This window comes from Azolla caroliniana, unplaced genomic scaffold (genome assembly GCF_043228905.1).
Source record: "Azolla caroliniana isolate FFs.n. ecotype wild unplaced genomic scaffold, voAzoCaro1.0.p SCAF_14, whole genome shotgun sequence".
NCBI lineage: Eukaryota > Viridiplantae > Streptophyta > Polypodiopsida > Salviniales > Salviniaceae > Azolla > Azolla caroliniana.
The window spans coordinates 17,371,245-17,384,162 of NW_028230449.1; positions in this window are offsets into that span (position 1 = coordinate 17,371,245).

Consider the following 12,918-nt stretch of genomic DNA (forward strand, 5'->3'; position numbering starts at 1 on the left):
TACCATACACCCTCCGTTGTCGGAGAAGCAAAATCTCCTACCTATCGTACAATCGTGGGGTCTTTCCCGAGTGTCCGGACTGTCTCGGCCCCACGCCTTGGCAACCCTCTCTAAAAATCCTCCCGGTTCTCGCCACCGAGGGATTCGCGGTTTCGCTCGTGGTTCGGTCGCACCGTCAGAAATTGGACCGAATGGCGCCCTTCCTGGCTTTTGACCCTCGCGTAGGCCGAACCGTTGTCCAGCACCTTGGTCTCCATTCGCGCCGCCGTGATGTATGGTTCCCCTAATATGACCGGGTGCGAGGACGTCTCCTGTACGAAGAAGTGCTGGTCAATCTCGACGTCGCCGATCTTGACTCGCACGTTCGGGCAAGCCCCGTGCAGTTCCTCTGTGGCGCACGTCGCCGCCCGTATCTTCCACCCGTGCTTGGTGTTGATCGGCCACTTCCCCTTCTTATAGAAGTCCATGGACATCAGGTTTATTTCCGAACCGTGGTCCACCAGTGCCACCACCGGTTCCTGAACCTCTCCGATCTTTACCGGGGTCTCCGTGGTCGCTCGGGCCCAGTGCGGCCTCGAATAGTGGCTCTCCGCCCACTCGTCTTCCATCGCCATGTCGTCGATGTGCGTCGTCCGCACCTCCACCGGTCTTTCCGGTTCCGTCTCCGTCGACAGTCTCTTCCGTTTCACCAGGTCCACAATGGAGTCGTGGAACTCCTTCTTGGCAATCCCTAGCACCTCCCGTAATGACAGCTCCACTTTGCTGTCGAGGATCCGTTCTTCCAAGACCTTTCGTAGGTCCGTAGTCCTTTCTATTTCCGTCCCCAGTCGGTATCTGCCCTTCCTGGGGTTATCTTGCGAGCCGGACCCACCGGCATCGTTCCGTCGTTGCCCGAATCGGGTCTCGTACCGTTGTGAGGGCCCGGCCGCTCTGGCTTTCCCCACTCGCTTGTCTTCTACCAGAGCCTCGTAGTTCCGGCAGGCGGCTTCTACGAAGCCCGTCTTCTCCTCGACCGGATCGCTCCACCCGGTTATTTCCCGGACCCGTCTCTCAGCACGGTCCGTTTCGTCTTTCCTTAGCCGTGCGCCGGTAGGACCTTCCAGCATTGCCGACCAGAATCCGTCTTTGCCCTCCTTTCGGGCCTCGCTGCCCCCGACCCAAATGCCGGCCGACGCCGAGTAGTGGATGGCCTCTACGTGTCGGGCCGCTGCCTCTTCCATTAGTCTCTTCATACCTCCTCGCCCGTCGTTTCGTTTCAGGGCCCTCCTGGTGTCGCCGGCGTGCACCCGGCCTTCCCACAGGTACACCACCCGGTTCCTCAACGCCTCTGCGAAATCGCCGCAGTCCTTCCGAATGTGGCCGACCTCGTCGCACCACATGCACCTGTTCCCCGCTGCCGGCCGTCGGTCACGAGCCGGTTCGCCGCCTTCCCTTCGAGTCTGGGCGATCTGGAGATCCTTTATCGCCCGCGTCAATTCCTCCAGCCCTACTCCTCCGGACGAGCCATTGACCATGCCGGTCGAAGCCCGGCCGGTTTCGAGCCATTCCCGGGTTTCTTCCCTTCGCACTTGCGGTGCCGGTTCAAGCCTCCTTGCTGTGACAGAGCCCGCACCGGCCGCCCGGTTGTCAGCCCATTCTCGTCGTTTGTCGAAACGGCCACAGACTCTCTTAACCGCAGCCTAGTCAGTTGTCAGCCCGTCTTCGGTTTCCAGCAAGGAGCCGACTTGATCTCTGTCCCGCTCGTCCACCGACTTGATGAACAATAGGACCGGGCTCGTATCCAGAACGGTTCGGTCAAGCGCCGAAAGGCGCGCAAAGCGTTCTTCGAACTCCCGGAGGAGTGCCGACGCGTTTCTTTCCTTGCCGAGGGACTCCACCCATTCCATGAAGTCCCGTTTTGAAAGCCGGAGCGCGTCGTCCAGCCCGTATTTTTCTAGGAGTCGGCCTTCGAACTCCTCCCAGGTACGGCTCTCTGCCCGCACCTCGAACACCTCCGCATGGATGCTCGGCATCGCCACTCGAGGAAACCCGGCAAGACGCCTCTCTTCCGGAATGTCCCGCATCAGCATTTCTGCCCCGTAGGACGCCAAATACTTCGTGGCATCCTTTCCGCTGAACCGGCCGATCGTACCGACGACCGCCTCAATGGCTCTGTCGAGGGCGCCGGTGCCCTCGTGTGCACTCAATATCCAATCCACGGCCGAAGCCATGGCCTCTGCAAGATCCGACCCTTTCATCTTCTGCTCTTTTGCCGCCTCTTTCACGTCGGGTTCACCAAAGATGTCGAGGTATTCCTCGCGGATGCGTGGAATGAGGCGGAACCTCGGGGGTCCTGTACCAAAGAGCAAGAGAGGAGGGGAAGAATCCCTCTACGTGCGAGCGTAGATCCACAGGGACACGGCCCTTCGACACAAAGACGCAAGTGGGACAGCGACACAGAAAGACACGAATGTATGTATGTATTGACAAGACAAACAACAAGAACACGAAAGCAACAAAACACGAAGTCGGTTACAACCGAACAGGCCGGCGAACAGATGCCGATGCCTGTTCGTAGACGCACAGAAAGACAGGAGCAGGTTGGAGGTGCTACCGGAAGCACTCAAGCATTCCTCAGAGCAGCGCGAGCCTCTCGAAACCTGCACAGAAGGAAGCTATGGAGTTTGCGAACCAGAGAGAGAGAGAGAAGCCCTCGCATGCAAACCGACAACACTTCGTTCTCGACTCTCCGCGATCCCCCTCCCCCTTCTCGTCTCCCTCCTTTTTATAGGCAAGGAAGGAGCCGTTTCCCCCTTTACTTCCTACTCCCTAAATCTACCTGCCTAGGATCTTCTATGGACAACGTTCGAGAAGAGCCGGTTCCCACGCTCCTGTGCACCGATTCCGCTTGTGGACGGTTTTCTTCACGACACCGTGCGCCGACATTGTCCCCCGAATATGCGCTCATTCTTTGGCCCTTAGGTGACCCCATTACGCGCACCTCGATTCTCCCTTGCTCTCCATGCTCTCTCGTAGTAGAGCGTATCGTCATCCCGACCTCCGTGTCGGTGTCCCTAAACCCTCGACTTGCGCCCTCTTGGCCCGCCTGGCCCGCTCAGCCGCACACATCCTTTGGGATGCCCCGTTTTCTCTTCACGGTATGTGACCCTTCGTTCTCCACGCATCCCCTCCGTTTTCCCAGACACAATCCTTTGTTCATGCCGGTCACGCTCGTCTCGTTCCGTCGATCTTGGTGTCTCGTGGCACCGTCCGTTGTCCCGTGCTTGCCTCTCGAAGGCTTCCTCCGACCGTCATCGTCGGTCACTCGTTGCGGCTCCTTCGAATGCACGCTTGCTTCTTGGCCCTTCGCCGGCCGTAGTGCATGCTCCGTTTTACGCCGTAGTACATACTTCGTATTACGCGCCTCATCCACCGTAGACCCGACCTCCGCGTTGGTCTCTTCGTCCTTCGTTGCCGTAGCCCATTCCGACTCGGGCTTGCCGTCTTGGCCCCGCTCGTCCATTATTTCATACCGGATGTGTACACCAGTCTCCAACTCCGCATCGGCCTCTAACTCCTCGCCGCCACCCGCCGTCTCTTCGGTCTTATGTTGATCCGCAACCGCCGAAGTCTCAAGAATAGCTGTGGAGGGTTCCCCTTGCTCTCGGTCTTCCGCCAAGCCATAATCCCCGGTTAGCCTCCTTCTCGTGCTCACCGGCTCCCACCACGTGTTGTGGCTCGTACGCCTCGGCCTCCAATCATGCCGACATAGCCTTCGCCGAGATCGGTCTTGGCCGATCGAGTTCCGGTTTGGTCGGCTCCCTTTTGTAACCGTAACCGGTCGGTACATGTTTGTCCGCACAAATCCGGCCTTGCTGGCTCTTCTTCGGTTCGGGCCCGGTTGACAGGACCCCACTCCAATCTTCTTCTGCCTCGTCTTCCAGTCGTGTCGGATTATCGACCGGTACATCTTCCGGTCGGGTCGGTTCCCGACTCTCTCCTCCTTGCCGCTCCCGACCTCTCCGTCGGTCCTCTTGTATATGCCCGCTCCGGGCCATGCCTCCTCACGGCCACTGTCCTTCTCTCCGGTCTTATGTTGGCATTCGAGCACAACCGCCGCAGTCTCCGGCCCCGGTGTCGAGGGGTCTCTCCTCCGTCCGCTATTACCTTCCTCATCGTCGTTTCGATCGTCCTCTTTGTCGCCGCCACCTTCTGTCTCTCCGGTCTCACGTGGGCTCTCGGGGCCGACCGCCGAAGTCTCTAAAATAGGTGTGGGAAAAGTCTCAGTACCATCACTCGCTGATGTCATGTTTGTAGCCACCTTCGTTCGGACGTCGAGGTCCGTGGCTATCTCGTCCCCAATCGCGCAAGCGTCGATTACGCTTGCCGCCGTCTCTTCCATGTCGTCGTCTCGGTTGCCCGCCTTGCCGCCGCCACCACCCGTCGCTCTAGGACTCACACCGGCACTCGGGCCGACCGCGGGAGCCTCTAGGACCGGTGTGTGTAAGGTTGCGGCACCACCGCTTGTCTCCTCCCCACTTGATGTTTCAGGCCGCCATGTCCCGAATCCGTAGTTATCGGCCTCCATGGCCGTCCCTTCACCGCAAGGCAAGAGGGTCGCTTGCTCCACGCCCTCTCCCATGTCACCGTCGTACGCTCTTTCGGCCTCCGCATAAGCCCCGTCCTCCACGCGTAGGGAGGCTTCTTCCTCCGCATCCTTCGATCCGCTTGGGCCCAACTCCGTAATAAGCCCTTCCTCAGCTTCGAACTTCACCTTCACGCTCTCGCACGCCTCCCATACCAATGCCTCGAAGTCGTACTCCTCCGGTTGATTGCTTGTCAAGCTCTTTTCCGGCGGTGGTTCGCGCGTCAAGCTCTTGTCCGAATCTGGCCGGTTCTTCGAGTGTCCGACTTCCAGCCGGATGGGTCCTTGCATCTCTGTCCATCGACCTGGAGTTCGCTATACCCTTCTCCGAGTCCCAGTCGGATATTGTCATGTCTTCCATGAAGACTATGTCTCGACTCCGGAAGACCTTCTCGTTGACCAAGTCCCACACCTGGTATCCAAACTCATCATCTCCGTATCCAAGGAATATGCATGGGCGAGACTTCGGATCCAATTTCTCTCTCTTGTCCTTTGCAACATGCACGTATGCGAGATAACCAAACACCTTCAGATGCCGGTAAGACACGCCTTTACCGATCGATACTTTATGCGGTGAGTCTCCATCCAAGGTTGCTAAGGGTGATCTGTTTATCACATAGGTTGCCACCATCAACGCCTCAACCTAAAATGTCTTGGGTAACTTGGCATGTGCGAGCGTACTCCAGACTCTCTCCATCATGGTCCAATTAATTCTTTCCACCAATCCATTCAGTTCTGGTGTCTTTGGCACGGTGAATTCGAGCCAGATTCCCTTGGACTGGTAGTACTCCTCGAATTGCGCCCATATTCTCCTCCGTTGTCCACTCGAACCTCCTTCAGCTTCCACCGGTTTCCCTTTCCACCATCATGTGGAATTCCTTGAAGATGGATAACACCTAGTCCTTCGTCTTCAACGGTGAAACCCATAGCTTCCGGCTGTGGTCGTCTATGAATGTCACGAAGTACTGCAATCTGGCATGTGATGTCGTGTCCACTTGTCATACATTGGTATGCATTGTGGTTGTTTACGTACCCGTATTTAACATTTAAATACGTATAGTACCTCATAATTTGTATAGTACGTAGTATACCTCAATGTTGTTCATTCAAATATCGTGTACATTTGTCCAATACGGTATTTAATGTACTTTTGAAAAAATAGGTATAATACGTATTTATAAGAAAACGTAAGTAAAAACCCAACAAAAAGCAAAAGATTTTAGTGAAAAAGAAGAAAAAAGAAGGAAGAAAGAAGAATAGAAGAGATGACGACGAGGACGAAAAAGAAGAAGAAAAAGAGAGAAAAGAAGACAGAAACCTGTTCTGACTCTAAGTGTGATAATCACTGTAGATAGAAGAAGAAGAAGAAGAAGATAAAGAAGAAGATGAAGAAGAAGAAGAGAGAAAAGAGGAGAGAAACCTATCCTGAGTGTGATAATCCTAGATGATTCCTCAACCTATGAAGGGATAATCATAAATAATTACAATTCAAAGTAGAACACCATGATACACACTTACACTGATTTATAGAATAAGTGAATGTCTACATCCATATTATAAATATTTTAGGATGTGAAATGTTCAAATGTCTTATATGCATTTTAGGATGTAGAACTATAATGTACATCACAAAATGGTGTAAACATAGATGCTTTTTACAATATTACAAATATTTTTTAGAAAGGTAAATAATTTTCAAATTCCAGAAGTATTTAACGTATTTTATAAGTATTTAACATATTAAAAAACACATTTAACGTATTTTTAAATTGGGAGGTACTATACACGTATTAATACGTTATATATGTATGCATCCGTACCGTATCTAACGTACCTAACAACCTTGGTATGCACAAGTTCCAGTGGTGCATTTAGTCTCGATGGTGGTCTCAACTGGAAAAAGGTTCTGTTTTGGTTGCCTGCCAAACAATCGGTGCACTTCTCAACGTCTTTCACCTCCGGAATGAGGTTGTCTTCGGCAAGTTTCCGCATTCTCTTTTGGCTCATGTGGCACAACCTCTTGTGCCACAGCTCACCGGCATTGTCAAATGTCACGTTCACTTCTTCTTCCCGGCGTATCCGGGCATGCATCAGGTAAAATGTGTTGATCTTCCGGGCTCGGGCCACGATCTAGCTTCCTTTGCAGAACTTCATGACTCTGTTCTAGATGCTACCCGTGTAGCCTTCATCATCTAGCCGACCGGCTGATATCAGGTTCAACCGAACCTCCGGAACGTGTCAGACATCCTTTAGCTGCAACTTGCACCCGGTTGATGTCGTCAACCACACATCTCCTATGCTGACAATTCGGCATGCTCCGTCATTTCCCATCCGGATAGAAATGTGATCTCCGACTCTGTACGATGAGAAGCACTTCCGGTTGGGAGTCAGGTGGAACGACACTTCGGAGTTGACCACCCATGTTGTTTTGTCATTGACAAGATGCAACTCACTCTCCTCGGCGATTAGTAGCAATTCTTCTTCACTTGTCGCGATGGCCGACGTTCCTCTCCTTTTCGAAATCTTCTTCTGTTTCGGAATGTCGGCTCCTCCTTTGGCTTTCCAAAAGTGTCGACAATTCTTCTAGAAGTGCCCCGATTTTCTGCAATAAAAGCAAGTGGGTCTCCCCCTTGACTTCAACCTCGTCCCTGATTTGTCCCGAATCTGGGGATTCTGATTCCGGCCTCTTCCTCGGTTATGGTCGTCTTCCGTAACCAAGGACTTCGGATCGGTTCCGGACTCCTGGTCCTTCCTTCGAGCTTCTTCATCCAGCAAGCTTGATTTTACCTTTTCTAGGGACAACTGTTTTCCTTCCAGCCCGTCGTAGCCCAAAGTGACAACCATCGTCTCCCAACTATCTAGGAGGGAACTGAGCAGGAGCAACACAAGTACCTCGTTGGCGATAGGTACTTCCAGTGAGGTTGTTTGATTTGTGAGCCCCTGGAATGCATTCATGTGCTCCACCATGCTGGATTTGTCTTGGTACTGGAGTCTCACTTACTTCCGGAATACCGAAACCCGATTTACGACGTTTTTACTCTCCAGCATGGTGCCGATTTTCTCCCAGAGCACATGAGCCTTGCTTTCTTCATTAAAGTTGTTGTACAAGCTCATGTTGATGAAGCACTGAATGTATGCCATCGTCTTCATGTGTATCATCTCCCACGTCGTGGCATCGATCTTGTCCGGTTTCTTGTCCCCGAACTGTACCGATAACCAGAGATCTTTGACCACGAGCATGTCCCTCATCTTTGACTTCCACACTGGATAGTTGGAGCCTGTGAGCTTGAACATGCTTCCAAATGACTCTTCCATTTTCTTCAAGGTTTAGAAGCTTCGCTCTGATACCAGATTGTGAGGAAATGGAGCTCGACAACGGAGTCTTAAACACTTAAAGGAAGGAAAAACGGAGAATGGAAATGAGATAGACACAAGAGGTTAACATGGAAAACCCTAATAGGGAAAAACCACTGGAACCCACAGACTCCAACTATCACTATAAGAAGAGAATACAGTGCGACTTAGAGGCAACGACCTCGAGCCCTATGTCTTTACCAACCGGCAATTACAACAGAAAACAGGTTTGTTAATCCTTAGGGCCGGACAATGGCCTAACACAGGGTGTCTCTGGAAGACACTTCACCAAAGGGGTGTTACGGCGAGATAACTTAAGACACAACGATTAATTCGACTTAATTGGATACTTTGCAATAAGACATACACTTAATACACGCGTAAGATATAACAAATAATACAGAACGGTAATCAATACGTGAAGATAAAACAAGAAGCTTATATTAATTCTCCATTAAAGTTATACATTGTAACCGGGCCTTTATATAGGTCATCGGTGCTGCTTACAAAAATGGTGCCAACCGGCACCTGTTCGGAACCGGTCCGGATCCGGATCGGCATACCGATTCTTGTCCGCCCGTTCACTACATAATTATAATCTACTTTACTTAATTAAACTATATCCCGAATAACCATCCCTTTCACATTCTGGTCTCTGCACCTTTGTTGGCCGAGTAACACATGGCACGCCCGTGGGACAGTACCTTGTACGTCGAATCCCACTATCCGGCCCTTAGCCTTCGTCCAAGATATCCAGAATACTCTGCTCTAGGGTATCCAATGGTTGTTCGGGACTCTGTTGTTGTTGTTGTTGTTGCTGTGGCTGCGGCTCCTCCGACTATTGCTCCTGAGAGGGCGTCAATTCGGCTCCCGGTACCGGTGGTTGTGGCGGTGATTCCTTCGTTAGCTGCTCCGCCGGATTTGACTCCGTTTGACTCGCCCGGCCTTGTCTCTGTCCGGTCCTTGCTCCGGTGATGGCTCCTCATCGCTGAGGTTGACGATCGCTGCCTGCTTTGCTTCTTCTCTCCGTAGCCTGGTCCACTCATAGCTCTCAAACTGGATTTGAGCATCCAGTCGATCATCATCTAGTTGTGCTACAAGTTGCCGGACCACTGCTGACTGCTCTTCCGCTAGAGTTACAAAATCTTCGGCTAACTCATCTCTTACGGCGGTGAAGTCCTCTTTCGTTAGCATGTAGCAGTCGTTGTCATCCTTCTGCCGGTTTTCCACGTCTGCCCGTAGCAACTCGAGCTCGGCTGTGTGCTTTGCCCATTTGTCCCACCATTGTGCAGAGCTCTCGTTAATCAAGCGTTTGGTCTTGTTTCTCCATGCCTGGACAATGAACTGGATCCGCTCCAATCCCATCTTCGATTTATCCTCCGCGGCTTGCCGTTTGTCCTTCAACTGCTTGATCAGTGCCACCGTATCCACCTCCTGCTCACGGTAATGTGACAATTGGGTTTGATAGGTGTTCTGCATCCTTTGCAAGACCATCGTCGCTCTTTCCTTCTCTTCATTATGCTGCTTATGCAGCTCCATCCATTCTTGCGCGGCTTCCTCCAGCATCGTGGTTCTTTCAGCCTGTTCCTCCGCCATCACCGTCTCAACTCTATGCACCTCCTGCCAGAGCTCTGCCATCATCTCCTGCTATTTCTTATGCTCCGTATCCAGGTGCTTGTAGTCCCGGTACAGGTGCTCAAAATCATCGGTCTTCTGCTTCAGCTTTTGGTTGAGTTGCTGGCGAGCGCGGTCTTCCTGGTCCTTCTGTTGACGGAGTTCTTCTTTCTTGCTCCTTCTTTGGTGTCAGAGGCTTCTCCTCCTGGACTTCCGGTGTCAGAGGTCTCTCGTCCTCGACTTCTGGTTCCGGAGTATGGTCAACTTTTGGTATCGGGGTTTCCAGTCTTGTCAATTTTGGTTCCGGTGTCGGCAAGGTATCCGACTCCTCGTCCTCTTGTCCGCCTGGGGTGTCGTTACTGCTGCGGTAGTTCGTCTGCGCGTTGTATTCCCCGTCCGAACCCGATTCAAATGCTGAAAATGCTTCGAATTCGCCTTCCCCCGTTGCCAATGCCTGGAGAAGGGATTCCGCTTCCCGAAGGCTGCTTAGGCAGCTTCCTTTGTCCGGGTAGGCGTTTTGTGGTAACCGAAGTGACTCCTTGGCCACTCTCCGGATCACCTTGTAAAATGAGTGATCCGCTCTGATTTCTTCTGCCGCTTGCTGGAAAGCCTCTTGCTTCCTCAGCCGTTCAGCAAGTCTCCTTGCTCGCTCTATAATCGGGTCGTTCGTTGGTCGCGTCATCCATGTTTGGGACTAAGTCATATTTATACTTATATGACTTTGGGACTATTTACAAATATAGCCATGATAGGCACATCAGAAAATATTTACAGATATGTCCCTGGATCCGGTTCATACCAGATCCATCCGGATCTTATCCGGAGGGATTGAATTCCCAACAAATATTTCCTAGCTTGCATGCATACCTCCACCTTCTTGTATAAATACTTGGGTGTACCTTGATTCCAATCAAGGTGAACAACACCAGTTACGGAAGCATAAGTTGAGTTCTTGTTATGTTTATCTTGCCTCTTCTATATTTTATTATTTAGTCTCTTGTCTTTCTTATGCTTTGTTCTACTCAACTATGATAGTGATAAGCTTTCTTACTCAACCACCCAATTAATAGGGTTTAATATAATTAGTATGGGGCAGGTGTTTTCAAGTAAACGCACGTGTGTGCTACTTGAGCGAGACCACAAAGGACATGAACTAGTGAGGATGTGATGCCGCACATTAAGAATCATCGAATCACCTTCTAGATCTCCTTATGTGAATCCCTTTTTCTATGGTTAATGCCCAAAGTACGAGACAAGGAGAAGGCTCCAAGGAGGTGAACACTTGAGAAGGCGAGCTTCATGGAGGCAAGAATTCCAAGGAGGCAAAGGTGAATGTTCTAAGGAAGTGAACACTTGTGGAGGTGAAAGTTCATAGGGCGAATACCCATGAGATGAACATTCATGGAGGCGAAAGTTCGAACGAGGCATGAACTTGCCTATTGTTTGTCCCGTACGTGTGCTACTTGAGTGGGACCACCAAGGACTTGAACCAGAGAGGATGGATGACTTGAAGGTTCGTTAGTGTCAAATAATCGTTAGAGGCGAAAGGTTTCTAGAATCAAAGGCTCTCTAGAGTTGAAAGGTCGTGAGAATCGATGGTAGGATAGAATCGAAGGTAGGCAATAGTTGAAGGTAGGTTAGAGTCGAAGGTATTAACGATTCAAATAGTGAGTTATGCCTGAGATTAACATGTAATTAAACCAAAGAAATTGAGATTATGAATGGATTTTTATTACAATAATGATAAATTTTCAGAAATTAAACATGAACTAAGATCCCTAAATTTCATGAAAAACATGTAAATAAAACCCTAAAACAACAAGTATGTTGTGGAGAAGAAGAAGAAGACAATGTTGATGAAAAGAATAAGAATAAGAGAGAATCTTCAGGTGAAAATTCTCACGTTTTGGTGTTAACTCCCAACGATCAATGGCCATGTCACTTCTTATTGATGTTGGTCTTACACGCCCTCTTGATTTGTCACCATCGCTTCCCAATCCGGAAGAGCTTCATCATTTCTCTCTTTCTTCCCCCCTTTGTCTGTGTTCTCTTCACCCTATTATAGGATGAAGGAAGCTTTCTTTCTAAATAGAAGTATGTGGTTTTTTATTTTAGCACATAGAACACCGGTGTCACGGACACACCAACTGCGGACTACGACGGAGCATGAATGATGAACGTAGAACTAGAAATGACAAGAGCATGAAGACATACATAAAGATCATGGAGACAAGATGCGGCAAAACGAGGATAGTAGATTGATGTGTCAATGACTGGCATTGAATCCCTTGAAAGGGACCAAGGAGGTTACAAGTATTTATACAAGTTCTGAGATGGAATATCTCTTGAATATACTCGAGAAATATCTCTAGAATTTACCCAACAAATATCTCTAGAATATAGATGTTTAGAATACACCATAGAATATTTCTAGAATATACTAAAGACTAGAATATTCTGGAATGTATTACATGCTAGAATATATAATACTAAAGTATTATGTATAAACACATGCTCACATCCAAATGGTTAGACATGACTTCTTGTTGAAGTGAGGTTGTAGGTTCAATCCTTACCAACTAAATATTTTATGCCACTATTATAGCTAATTAGTTGGTAAAATGGCCCCAAACTAGGGCGAAGTCATTGGAGCCCCAAACTAGGATGTCTTGAAGATCGGGGTGTAGCAGCACGTGTGTTTCTGATTGCCCACATTTTTTATTAGGGTTGATTTCATACATATTTCAGATTAAGGTTTCTTATTAAGGTTTCTGATTTCCTTAAGCGATTGATTTTTGATTAGGGTTTTTGTTTAAGGTTTTTTATTAAGGTTTCTAAATAGGGTTTCTAAATAGGGTTTCTAAATAGGGTTTCTGATTTTTTAAGCGGTTGATTTCTGATTATTGTTGAAAATTTCAGATTTAGTGTTGGAATTTTGCACCAATTCACATTTTTGATTTCAATGGTTGTGTGTCTGCAAACTTCCCCCAAACTTGATTTAGGATTTGGGTGATTGTGGCTGATTTTTTATTTTTGATTCTTCCCTACCAATTATGGTTCTTAATACACATGTCCCAGTAGAGGACTTTAACAACATATATGGTCTGTTGCTAAAGGGTATTGACCCTGCTGTTGTAACAGATAAATTGATTAGTGATGTAGACTGGTTGTCAGTCTATAAAGTGCCCATACTGAAAGTCAAGGTGAAGCTCAAGCATGTACGACCGGAGTTGTATGACGACTACATGAAGCTCCACCAAAAAGTATATCAAGAGATCCCGGTCAACAATGAGTTGTCCATTGCATTCACGAGAGCTTTTGCATAC